Source organism: Oryctolagus cuniculus, chromosome 4 (genome assembly GCF_964237555.1).
Source record: "Oryctolagus cuniculus chromosome 4, mOryCun1.1, whole genome shotgun sequence".
NCBI lineage: Eukaryota > Metazoa > Chordata > Mammalia > Lagomorpha > Leporidae > Oryctolagus > Oryctolagus cuniculus.
In genome coordinates, this window is record NC_091435.1 from 37,839,879 (window position 1) to 37,852,654 (window position 12,776).

Consider the following 12,776-nt stretch of genomic DNA (forward strand, 5'->3'; position numbering starts at 1 on the left):
CTTCTGGGACGGTCAAGATTCCAGACGCCAGTAATGGAGAGGCCTAGGGAAGCTATTGGAAACTTGCAAATGACAGATTCTTTTCATTTGGGAAGAAGGCCAGTGCTTGCTTGGATGTGTTTATTGTTTCTCCCTCGTCTCACAGAAACAGAGGTAAAGAAGAAGGAGTAGTCAGAATTGTCTGTGCCCTTGAAATTGCACCCTCCATGTGCCCAACAGGGAATTGTCATCTTCAATGTGATATTATAACCTGCAAAAGAGACTTTGAGGCTGGTGGTGGACCAGTCGCCTTATAAGCTGTCAAAACGTGCTAACAAGCCTCATTATCCACAAAGAGAAGAAACCAGTAAAATATTTGAAATAGCTAGTAATAAAGTTAAAACCCCAGGTTTAGCATAGTAGTATTATTCAAGAAGATCAAATGCTACTCAAAATTGGAGTTTTGATAAGGCAAAAAAAAAATGGGCTTAGTTTTGGAAAAAATAACGAGGAGGCAAAAATGTATATGCAAGATTATCAATGAGGAAGGAGTACTAGCTTTAACTACAGAAAAAATAGAAGAATTATTAGGTAATAATTTGTAAATGTATGACCTCTGGAATAGTTAGTAGAATATAGATGTGCTTCCCCTATCACAACATTCCTCCATGGTAATAAAATTCTCGTATCTGATTTATGTTACCTGATAGATATCAAAGTCAAGCAGAACTCAGTGGGGGAACATTTCATGGAGAGAAGAGCCAACTATCTTAATAGTTGTTTGTTTTACACAAAGGATATGTTTTTCAGTTGTATACTAGCTATTCTACTGAACACATCCAAGTAAAGATTTTTTCCAAGAAATATTCTCTTCATATTTGACCTAACAGTGCTAAGTAAGTATTGTTTGCCTCAGTGAACAGAGATTTTGCCCACCTCCATTGTTAGTTATAAAGAGGTCCTACTGTAAGGGGATATATATTGACATTAAAAAGTTAAAACCAAGTTATCTTTGAACTCTAAATCTGTCAGTGTGTACGGACATAAAAAGCACCCTGTCCTCCATGTGTGCTTACTAACAATGTGCAACTGTTCGATTTTCATGTACGATATATTTAACCCAAGAACCTGAATTTTAATATCATCTAGTTTTGAGTTCTGTTTTTCAGACTTAGATTTTTTAAAAAGATTTATTTATTTGAAAGTCAGAGTTATAGAGAGAGGAAGAGCCAGAAGGAGAGGTCTTCCATCTGCTCATTCACTCCCCAAGTGGCCACATGGCCATTGAAAAACCAGGCTGAAGCAAGGAGCCAGGAGATTCTGTAGGGTCTTCCATGTGTGTGGGAAGGGAACAGGCACTTGAGCCATCTTGTTCAGCTTTTCAAAGCCATTATCAGGAAGTAAGATTGGGAGTTACACAGCTGGGACATGGCATATGGTGTTGTAGGTGGCAGCTTTACCCACTAGCTACAGTGCCACCCTCTGCATTCCAGTCTTCTTACTGTCCAAGACTTTAGCTCCTTGAAGACTGATCAGAGAAGCAGTGTTGGGAGATTCATTTTTGTCTCAAAGACCAGGGGGAAAAAACTCTCTAGTTCCTGATTTAGCCTCCATCTCAATAGTCTTTTGAAGTAATTCTATGTGGGTACTTCAAAAAGTACATGGAAAACGGAATTATAAGGTGCTTATTTTGATGCCCCAAATTTTTAAAATCCATGTGTAGGTTTTTTGTACTATTCATTTTCATGGATTTTTTGAAGAACCCTAGTGTGCACAGATTTCAAAATATTTTTTTCACCTAAATGAATTAATTCCATTTAATTCCAGTTCCCAGGAGAATTTTGAAATACCCTCATATTGTTACATGATGTGACACATTCACCATTTCTGCAGACATCAGATCAAAGTTAATGAAAACAAGATCACCCACTTCAACGTTTGTGTGCTTTTCTTTTGTGGTTCCCAAAGACATGTATTTTGCTTTCTAAAAATGGATTTTTAATAAACTATTTGCTGAAATATTTCTGGAGCAGAATAGTTCAAAGCATGACAATATAAAGCAAGCTATCTTGTTCAGAAATTATAGTCTGTTTTTTAGAATGTTAGTAATTCTTAACTGTTAAATGTGTTGTTATAACAGATGGAATGTTAACAAACTTTCTAGAATTTAAGAATGTTTTGTGTAATAATTTGACATCAGAAGGTACTGAAACAGAGTGAGATTCATTAACTTAGCAAAAGTAAAAAAAATATTTTACATGAGATCAAAGCCAGATAGTTTTATTCCTTACATTTTGCTTATTTTAACTCATTGGCTTACAATTATATTTGGAAAATTATTTTAAACAATAAAATGAAATGGTTTCTTTTGAACTTAAAACCCCTGGAGAAATTTAGTCTTTTGGACAAAGAAACATTTACCATTCCAAATAGCAACTTCAACCTACTACAGATTCTCTAAGCTGTATGTGATGAGATTCAATGCATTGTCAGGAACAACAAAGGGATATGTAGATTCATGTGCACCCCACGGGAGTGAGAATAAGAAAGGAAGTTTTCCCTCATTCTTTACTAACAACATTTCCAGTTTGCTTTGCACAGTGGAGTGAGTGATGGCCTTGTGTTACCCTGACAAAGAAACACTGTCTCATTCAAGTTCACTGGACAAAGGTTAAGAACTCCTGGGGTCTCCTGCTTGTTACTGATTTGTCTTGTGACCTGGGGCAAAGCACTTAAATTCTCCAATAACTGGTATCCACAGGTCCCTATCTTGACAAGGAAGTTTTCTCAACCAGCCTATCCCCTTTGCTTTCTCAATTTGTATTCTTTTCATTCTCCCTCTTGCTTGTGGAGGAGAGTACATTGTGATGGCTTTAACCATTTCGTTCTTCATGCTCTGCTTCAAGCTCTGTGAGGGGCAATTGATAGCATTGTAGAGCAAACTTTCATGCTCACTGGGATTAACATTTGTAGAATAGAAAGAAATCAAGCAAAAGGGAAAAGAACCTGGATTCTTAGATGGTCTATGCAATAATGAGTTCTTTGCTATAAACCGAATGAGTTAATTGCATCCATAGGAACAATTTAATTTAATTTAATTGGGATGTGAACAGAGAGAAAATGTCTGAAGGCATCAAATCACACCTGGAAAGTAAAAAGTCATAATCTTTCCAATTAAATTAGATGAGGAAAAGACTCATTTTAAGAATGACTTGTGATGCCTTCAGCAATATGACTCAAATTTTCTTTTTAAAATAGCCTACAACATAAAATCGTTTATTCATCTTCAATGTTCTGTACATACTTGAGAATCTAGAATATATTAAATATGGACATTAAGGTCAAGTTTTAGAATATAAGTTTATCCCTTAAAGTATTGGGATTTGCTATACGAATGACTAAATAAGTTGGGTAAAAATACACACCATGTTCTTTTCGTTTTGTTTTGTTTATTTGTTTGGACAGGCAGAGTGGACAGTGAGAGAAGGAGACAGAGACAAAGATCTTCCTTTTCCGTTGGTTCACCCCGCAATGGCTGCTGCGCTGATCCAAAGCCAGGAGCCAGGTGCTTCTCCTGATCTCCCATGCGGGTGCAGGGCCCAAGCACTTGGGCCATCCTCCGCTGCCCTCCCGGGCCACAGCAGAGAGCTGGCCTGGAAGAGGGGCAACCGGGACAGAATCCTGCAGCCCCACCGGGACTAGAACCCAGGGTGCCGGTGCCACAGGCAGAGGATTAGCCAAGTGAGCCACGGCGCCGGCCCCACACCATGTTCTTACATTAATCCTTTTAAACCACTGCATATAAAGTTATTCCTTATTATTCTATAAATTTACTTCCAAAGAGAGTTCTGGCAAAATTAATAGAAAGAGAGGTTTATCATATTGTTTTTACTGATAACAAAACATGACACAGTGAGAACTTCAGTCAATTTTCTGAAATCAATTCAGAATAATAAGTTCTATCTCTGGAATTGGAATTCAGATTTCCAAGTCCTGATCGTTTTTTCCTCCTCCCCTCCCCTCCCCTCCCCTCCTCTCCTCTCCTCTCCTCTCCTCTCCTCTCCTCTCCTCTCCTCTCCAATTACTATGCAAAGCTGTGACTCTCTTCCCCAACAGAACAAATTCGAGATGGGAAGTTATTGCTAATTACACAAACATTCATTCTTCTGGAGTCAAAAGCACTGACACAGATTTATTGTCAAGGCAAAGAGTCTCCAAAACTTGACCTTCTTAAAAAAGATGACATAAACGCAGGGGTTTGACAAATCCAAAAATAACCTGGGGTGGTACATCAACTAGACAATGTAACACCTCCAGAATGATTTGAAGGTCCATGCACAGATTCTCCCCATGGACAGTAGAAAAACAGAAGCTTTTAGAACGGGCCTGAAGATTTATACCCAGTAAATCCACCTGAAAATTGAGGAAAATATTGCAGAAGCAGTCCCTGGCAGGACAAAGAAAGATTGCATGGCCAGGAAATGATCTAATGGCAATCTTTGTTTAGTGTGTATTTTTGTAATAGAATCAAAAATACTGTACAAAAAATAGGAGCATATAGAGCTTTGTAGAGATGAGAGTTTACATGAAAAGGAGTTCACAGGTTGCAAAGAATGGGAGTGAAGACGTCTCTCTCCTCTTCTCAAGAAGATAAAGGTAAGAACTGGCAAGGCCTGGCAAATCACAATGCAAGCCTCTGTGGTAGTCCTGTAGCTCACTGATACTTCCCTGTTACATGACAGGAGGGAAGGTCAAGGACAGATAGGCAACAGCTTCATTTCTCAAATGCACAGATGCTTGACCTGAGATCATGTGACTTTGTTTAGTTTTTTCCAACATGTTTTCCAGTGTTTTGGAAAAGAAATATATATATGGAAGACTGAGTTTTCTTTCTTCCTTACTTCTGTTTGTGGGCTAAGCATTGCATTACCCTTGGAAAAGCTTAATGAAAGAATCACCTTGGGGAGCAGGAAGCGAGTGTCTTATAACTTGGCACCTTTGTTTCCTGTCCATCTTTCTCTTCATGGCAGCTGGTCCCCTGGATTTAAGCTACCCACTTCCAGAAATCTGAATATAGATCTACCATAATGATCCAGCCATGCCACTCCTGGGAATTCACCCAAATGAAATGAAATCAGCATATGAACGAGTGATTTGTATCCCCATATTTATTGCTGCTCAATTCATAATAGGTAAGATATGGAATCAACCCAAATACCCCTCAACGGAAGAGTGTATAATTAAATTATGTTATATTTGCACTATGGAATACTACACAGCAGTTAAATGATGAAATCCTGTCATTGTCAACAAAATGGATGCAAATGCAAACCATTATACTTAGTGAAATAAGCCAGTCCTACAAAGACAAATACTATATGGTTTTCCTGATCTGTGGTAACTAATAGAGAGCCTAAAAGGTAATCTACAGGAGTGAAATTGACATTTTGATTTTTAGCAGCACTTGTCTTGACTGTTGAGGAACAGTGTTTTTTTTTTTTTCATACTATTTGTTTAATTCTTTACTTAGTATAGAATTAATCTTATGAGTTTAATATTTGAAATTTGCATATTTTCAATACAATTTTAAAAAATATGCTGAACTAGGGGAAAAACACATAAATCAGACCTCCTACCTTAATTATGGTTTTAAGCATATGAAAGTTTTAGGAAGGCTTGACTTCATAGCTTGAGAATGTAAAGTCGCTAATGACAGAATGCATATAACACAGTAAGAGTCTTGGAGAAATAGCTTTGGAAACTAAAATATATAAAAATGATCATTTAAAAATAGTTTTCTGCTTCTGATATACCATAATGACTATTATAAAATTCTGCAATGTATTGCATATTCAATGGATACAATGTTACATATTTTTACATTTTCAACCTTTCACTGTTTATGGACTACTTAAATGTTCAAGTGGAATGAGGAGTTTGGTTGCATAGAAGGTTGGGGAAGATATTTGAGAAACAGAGCAATATGCTCCCTCAGTTGTCACACTGTCTATAATAAGTTGGTGATTTTAGTGACTTTTTTTTATACTTGCTTCATTTCTTTTTAAACAAGAAATATACTCATATATGTAGCAAATTTAACTTTCAAATTCCTTTAGTTTATATTTATTCAAGATGCTCTCCCTCTTTTCTCTCTCTCTCTCTCTCTCTCTTTCTCTCTCTTCAGGCCCTCACAGCATTACATTGCTCACTGTCCTTGAAAAGATAGATGGATAACTGATCACCATAATTATAGATACTCACTGGTGTAATGAAGAGAATTAGAAAATGTGTACACAATAGCGATGCAGGAGAGAGGATACATAATTGGCAACTATTAATCTAACAGAGAGAAAAAGAGAGGGCTGGAATAATTAACACATGCCACACAGAGTGATCGTTTATGATAAGGATGACTGAAAAGACAGCAGCATTACTTAGTTTTTCCCACTGGCAAAGAAAGCCAGAGTAAAAACAAAATGAATCTTTGGCCTAGACAGCAGCAATCATGTTCACTGAGCTGTGGTGAAAGTAGTCTTTTTATGAATCCCTTGGGTAATTCTCCTTTAACCCCTGCATTTACTACCAATTCTTCTTGTCCTTTTTTATAATTTTGGTCAGGAGCATACCAAAAAAAGATGTAGTCAAATTATACTTAAAATAGACTTTGGCCAAAAAATATTTATTTCTGGGTTGACTTGAAGAGACAAATGCTGTGCATTTAAAAAGAATCTAGCATTTAGTTATTTTAGCACATATTTATATTCTTTCTTCCACCTGAAAGAGAGAAAGACACCCAGATATATATATATATATATATATAGAGAGAGAGAGAGAGAGAGAGAGAGAGAACCATCTTCCATCTTTGGGTTTACTCCCCAACTGCCAACAACAGCAATAGCTGGGTGAGGCTGAAGATAGGATCCAGAATTCCATCATTTCCCACATGAGTGGCAGAACAGAGTTCCAAGCTTTAACCATCATTTCCTGTGTCCCAGGATGCATTCGCAGTAAACTGGATCATAAATACAGTAGAAAGGACATGAACCAACTCTTTGATGTGGGATTCACGTGTCTCATGAGTCCATAACCCACTGCAACACAACACTTATTCCTTATATTTTTTGAGTTCTCTTTGACTTCCCCCTTCTAAAATTTACACCCTACCAGAAGTATTACTACAGTTCAGAAAATTGTTTTAGATGATCATAGACATGACATTCAGTCCTCATCATTAATAAGATGAAATCCATTCATATCTGCTACATGAAGTGCATAGAACTGATATTGCTAACAAATCCTCACATGGCTGAAATACTAATATTATCTTACCCTTTTGACATCCTCTCTATGTATAAATAGATAACTATATCCTTATGCATATAATTAATAACATTTTATTCTACTCTACTATTTTTAGTTATAATTGAATGAATGTGTTGAATGCATTGAGTGATTAAATGAAAAATATGGGACAGGTGAAGGAAGTATCATTGGATATTTTTTAAATGATTTTCATGAAGGAGTAATCCATGTCAGTCATTAGATGAGGAATAGTCAAATGTATCTTTAAAATTCAATATCTAAAGTGGATTTTGGCATAACAGTTAAAATATTGTTTGGAATGCTTATTCCTATATAGGATGCCTGTTTTCAAGTCCTTGTTTTGTTCTCAATTCAGGCATTCCCTGAAAAGTAGCAAGTGCTGGCTCAAGTACTTGGGTCCCTGTTACCTACCTGGCAGCCTGGATTGAGTGTTCAGCTGCTTGCTTTGGCCTGGTCCAGCTCTGGCTGCTACAGGCATTGGTGGTGTGAACCAACAGAAGGGAGATCTCTCTCTCTCTCTCTCTCTCCCTTTTTCTCCCCATCTTTCTGCCTCTCAAATAAATAAAAAACTAAAAAAATTTACCTCCTCTTAAAAGTTTTTGAGTTACTTTGAAATGCTTAATGGCCACCTTGGATATCTCCCATTTGTGCCTCCTCACGCTGTCTGTAGTATTTGTTTTTCAGTGTTAGTTTAGAAACTTTGAAAACAAGAAATAAATAAAAAGAAGTGTTTAAATTTTCTTATGTGAAAACAAATTTTAAACAGCACCATTTATTATTTTTTTTCATGAATATTTGGTTACAATATGTTGTAACATTCAAATTGACTTTCCATTTTTATTTTCTTTGAAAATTCTTTACATCTTAGGCACCACATGTAATTATAATTATGAACTATTTTAGAAGGTACATTAAAGTTCAGCATTCAACAGAAGACTACCCTTCATCATTGCCTGAAATATATCATGCCTGATGGTATTAACACCTGGCTTCTTATAACTCTATCTAATTTATTTACCTACATGTCTCCTCTTACTTAACCCTTGCACTTTGGTCCTTCTGGTTTCAGTAACCTCATTACCAGATTATTAGAATTTTTCTGTTTTCTTTTTTAAAAAATGTTATAAATATAAAAGAGAACAGATTTTGTTTATTTAGTAGATTCAATCCATTCTTTTCCACTCCCTGCTTCCCTCAATCCTCCTACTTTTTATTCTTTTTTCTTCCTTTAATTTTTGCAATAACATAACCTTAATTTACTTTATAATCACAGGCTTAAAGCACAACTGACATAATGCTCAGCAAGTAGAAAATAGAAAGCCCACTGTCTCACAGGACAGGATTACAAACAGTAATCAAATCATAAGCTGCCAATTTCATTCTAATATATTGTGGTTTTTCATATTGTATTAGCAGGTGATATTTATCTTTTGGGGACTAACTTATTTCAGCAAGAATAGTGCTCTGCAGTTTCATCCATTTTGTTGCAAAAAAACCATTCTTTTCTATGGCTGAATAGTATTCCATCATGTACACATACCACATTTCTTTGTTCAATCATCAGCTGATGGACATCTGGGTCAATCCCAAATCTTAGCTATTGTGAATTGAGTTGCACTGAACATGGGGGTGCAGATAAGTCTTTCATGTGCTGATTTCATTTCCTTTGTGTAAATTCCCAGGAGTGACATGGCTAGGTCATATGGTAGTTCTATATCAGGTTTCTGAGGAATCCCCATACTGCCTTCCATAATGGTTGTGCTAGTTTGCATGCTCTCCAACAGTGCATTAGTGTAACTTTTTCTCCACATCATCACCAAAATTTATTATTTTGTTGAATTTTGGATCATAGCTATTCTACCTGGGGTGAGGTGAAACCTCATTTCCCTGATGGTTAGTGATTTGTTAATTGTAGATGAATGGAGTGTTTCCTGAGGTCTTTATTTTGTTCACTTGGTCTACATGTCTATTTCTGCATCATTACTAGGCAGTTTTGATTATGACTTCACTGTAGTATGTCTTGAAATCTGTTGTTATGTTTCTGGCTTTTTTTTTAAGGTTGCTTAAGCTATTTGTGTTTCCATATAAATTTTAAGATCATTATTTCTCTCTCTCTTTTTTTTTTTTTTTGGACAGGCAGAGTTAGACAGTGAGAGAGAGGGACAAAGAGAAAGATCTTCCTTCCGTTGGTTCACCCCTCAAATGGCCACTACGGCTGGTGCATTGCTCCCATCTGAAGCCAGGAGCCAGGTGCTTCCTCCTGGTCTCCCATGCAGGTGCAGGGCCCAAGCACTTGGGCCATCCTCCACTACACTCCTGGGCCACAGCAGAGAACTGGACTGGAAGAGGAGCAACCAGGACAGAATCCAACGCCCCAACTGGGACTAGAACCCAATGTGCCGGCGCCGCAGGCAGAGGATTAGCCAAGTGAGCCGTGGCACCAACCAAGATCATTGTTTCTTGATCTGAGAAAAATGTCCCTGGTATTATGATTGAATTTGTAAATTGCTTTGGGTGGTTTGAACATTTTGATTATGTTAATTCTTCCAATTCACTAACATGGAAGAGTTTTCAACTTTTCACAATTAAATATTAAATTTAAACTTGTATAAGAAAATTCAAAAATTTTTGTGCAATTTATCATGTCATTTTCTCATTTAAAAAATGGAAGTTCTATTTAATTAGATACTCTTTATTCAGAAAACCCAGATTTTATTTATTTTCTCCATGCTCATCAACATGAATGCTATCCTCCAGATGCATTGCATCATTTATTGTTCTTCTACTTAAAATCCATTGATTTTAGATTTCTTCATAAGGCTCTTGTGTACCAATTTGTGAAATTTATACAATTTTCTCAACATTCAACTAAAAACATTGATTAAGGCTTTCCTTATTTGTTCAAACACCATGTGAAACCTTTCTTCTCATATCATCCTAAAGCAGCTTTCTGTGTACTCATTTTTTAAAATATTTTTATTTATTTGACAGGTAGAGCTATAGACAGTGAGAGAGAGAGAGAGAGAGAGAGAAAAGTCTTCCTTCCGTTGGTTCACTCCCCAAAAGGCCGCTATGGCCGGTGCTGCGCCAATGCAAGGCCAGGAGCAAGGTGATTCTTCCTGGTCTCCCATGCATGTCCAGAAGCCCAAACACTTGGGCCATCCTCTACTGCCCTCCTGGCGCCCATATGGGATGCTGGCGCCACATGCAGAGGATTAACCAAGTGAACCAGGGCGCCAGCCCCTTCTGTGTGCTCATTTAAAAGCATTGATTGCTTTGCATTTTATGTTTTATTTACTTATTCTTCTCAATTTAATTATTTTTAATTCCTTTGAAAGGAAATGTATATCCATGAACTTCTTAAGAGATGTACACAAGTCCTTAATTCCATTGATTCCCAATTTCTTTTCTATAATTTGATACCATAGTAATTTAATTTATTAATTATTTCTTATTAGACACTCTAGTACATTTATGCATTATCTTTTTTATTTTTTGCTCTTTAAAAATTCCTATTATATAGTTATTATTTCTGGTTTACAATAAAAAGTTTCTGAAGTTTTCATTTTAGCTTAAATTTCAACAATTTTTGAATCCAAAGTTTCTGATATTAAGTAATAGATCATGTTTTTCCAGACATATGTCAGAACCCCAAGGGAAAATATGTGTACAACAATTTGTATTTTAGATAGTCATTATTCTTAAATTTTTTTTGAGAGAGAGAAAAAGAGAGAGAGGGAGAGAGAGAGAGAGAGAAAGAGAGAGAATGGGAGAGCTCCTATGAACAGTTTCATTCTCTCAATTCCTGTAACAACCAGGGGTGGGTTAGGCCAAAGTGGGGAGCCAGGAATTTGGTCCAGATCTCCCACATGGGAGTCAGGAGTCCAGCTACACGAGACTTTACCTGCTGTCTTGCAGGATGAACACTAGCTAGAAGCTGGAGTCAGAAACCTAAAATTGTTATCACGCCACATGCTCTGATCTAGGATATGAGTGTCTTAAACCAGTATCTTAACAACTAGGGTAATTAGCATGATGATTATTTTTGTTTCTCTTAAAAGTAGCCAAGGGGCTGATACTGTAGGATAGTGGGTAAAGCTGCTGCCCGACTGCTCCACTTCTGATCTAGCTCCTTGCTAATGCATCTGGGAAAGCAATTGGAGATGGCCCAATCCTTTGGGCCCCTGCATCCATTGGGAGACCCAGAAAAATTTCTGGCTCCTGGCTTAGGACCAGCCAAGCTCTTGCTGTTGTGGCCATTTGGGGGAGTTAATCAGCAGGCAGAAGGTCACTTTCTCTCTCCGTCTTTCTCTCTCTGTGTAACTCTGCCTTTCAAAAAGAAGAGAGAGAGAGAACAACAGAGAGAGAGAAAATATGTATAAGATTTTCTTAAAAACCAAATACTTACATGTATAAAGTATCAAATATACATTATATATAACCAAATATTGATAACAAATAACTTTTTTAAACCCTGGCATTATAGGTATAAATTTATAAAAATACAGAGCCAACAGAAAATTGAGGTCATAAAACAAATCTTGTCATCTGGAGAGATGGGCCCATCTAGAGTCACAGTGTGCAAACAGAAGGGAAACGCGTAATGAAAGCAGCACTGAAAGCTTTTCCAAATGGAGTAAGGAAGCCAGGAGGGAAGCAATGTATGTCCAAGAGTCCAGCTCTGCCCAGCTGCAATATGAACTTGTGTTTTCCCCACCATTTGGTTGCAAGCTTGTAAATCAGATAATTAAATTGTATCCAGACTAAAGATGCAGATTAATAAATTATCAAATTCTTGCTTTGTGGACATTTTTCTAAATACAGATATTATTTTATTTATCTTCTATAAGTGATATAGTCCCTGTCTTACAATTGCTTCTTACAACAGAAATTTCACTACAAAGTAATTTTTACCACTTTGGAATAAAACAATACTCTTTACTTAAAAATGCTTCCAATTGCCTTGCTTTCTTTAGAACACACATTTGGAGCTATGTGAAATTGTGTTTTCAGAATTGCAATTTCTAAGTTCCCAAGTAATGCCCTTTTTATTTTTAAAGTTTGGGTTTTGATTAATTCACACACCTGAGACTCACAGCGCTGGAGCAGGACCACTGGAGTAACAAACAGATGAGAATGCTTTAACTAGTCTTTCATCAAAGGCTTGAGTTGTGTGTGAACTTGACATCTATTGTAAGTGGCATTTTTTTCAAATTATAACTCACTGCTGGTATATGGAAAAAAATGACTTTGTATCATGTAATTTTGCCCGGCTAATACAATGCTTGGGACCCTTGCATATCATATTAGAGTGTGTCGGTTCAAGTCCTGGATCTGTGTTTGAGTTGGGCTTCCTGTCTTTGCTCATCCTGGAAGAGAGTTGGTCCTTGCAATCCATATGGGAGACCTAGATGAGTTCCACTTTCCTGTATTCTGCCTAGACCAGCCTTGGATGTTGTGGGTATTTGGGACGT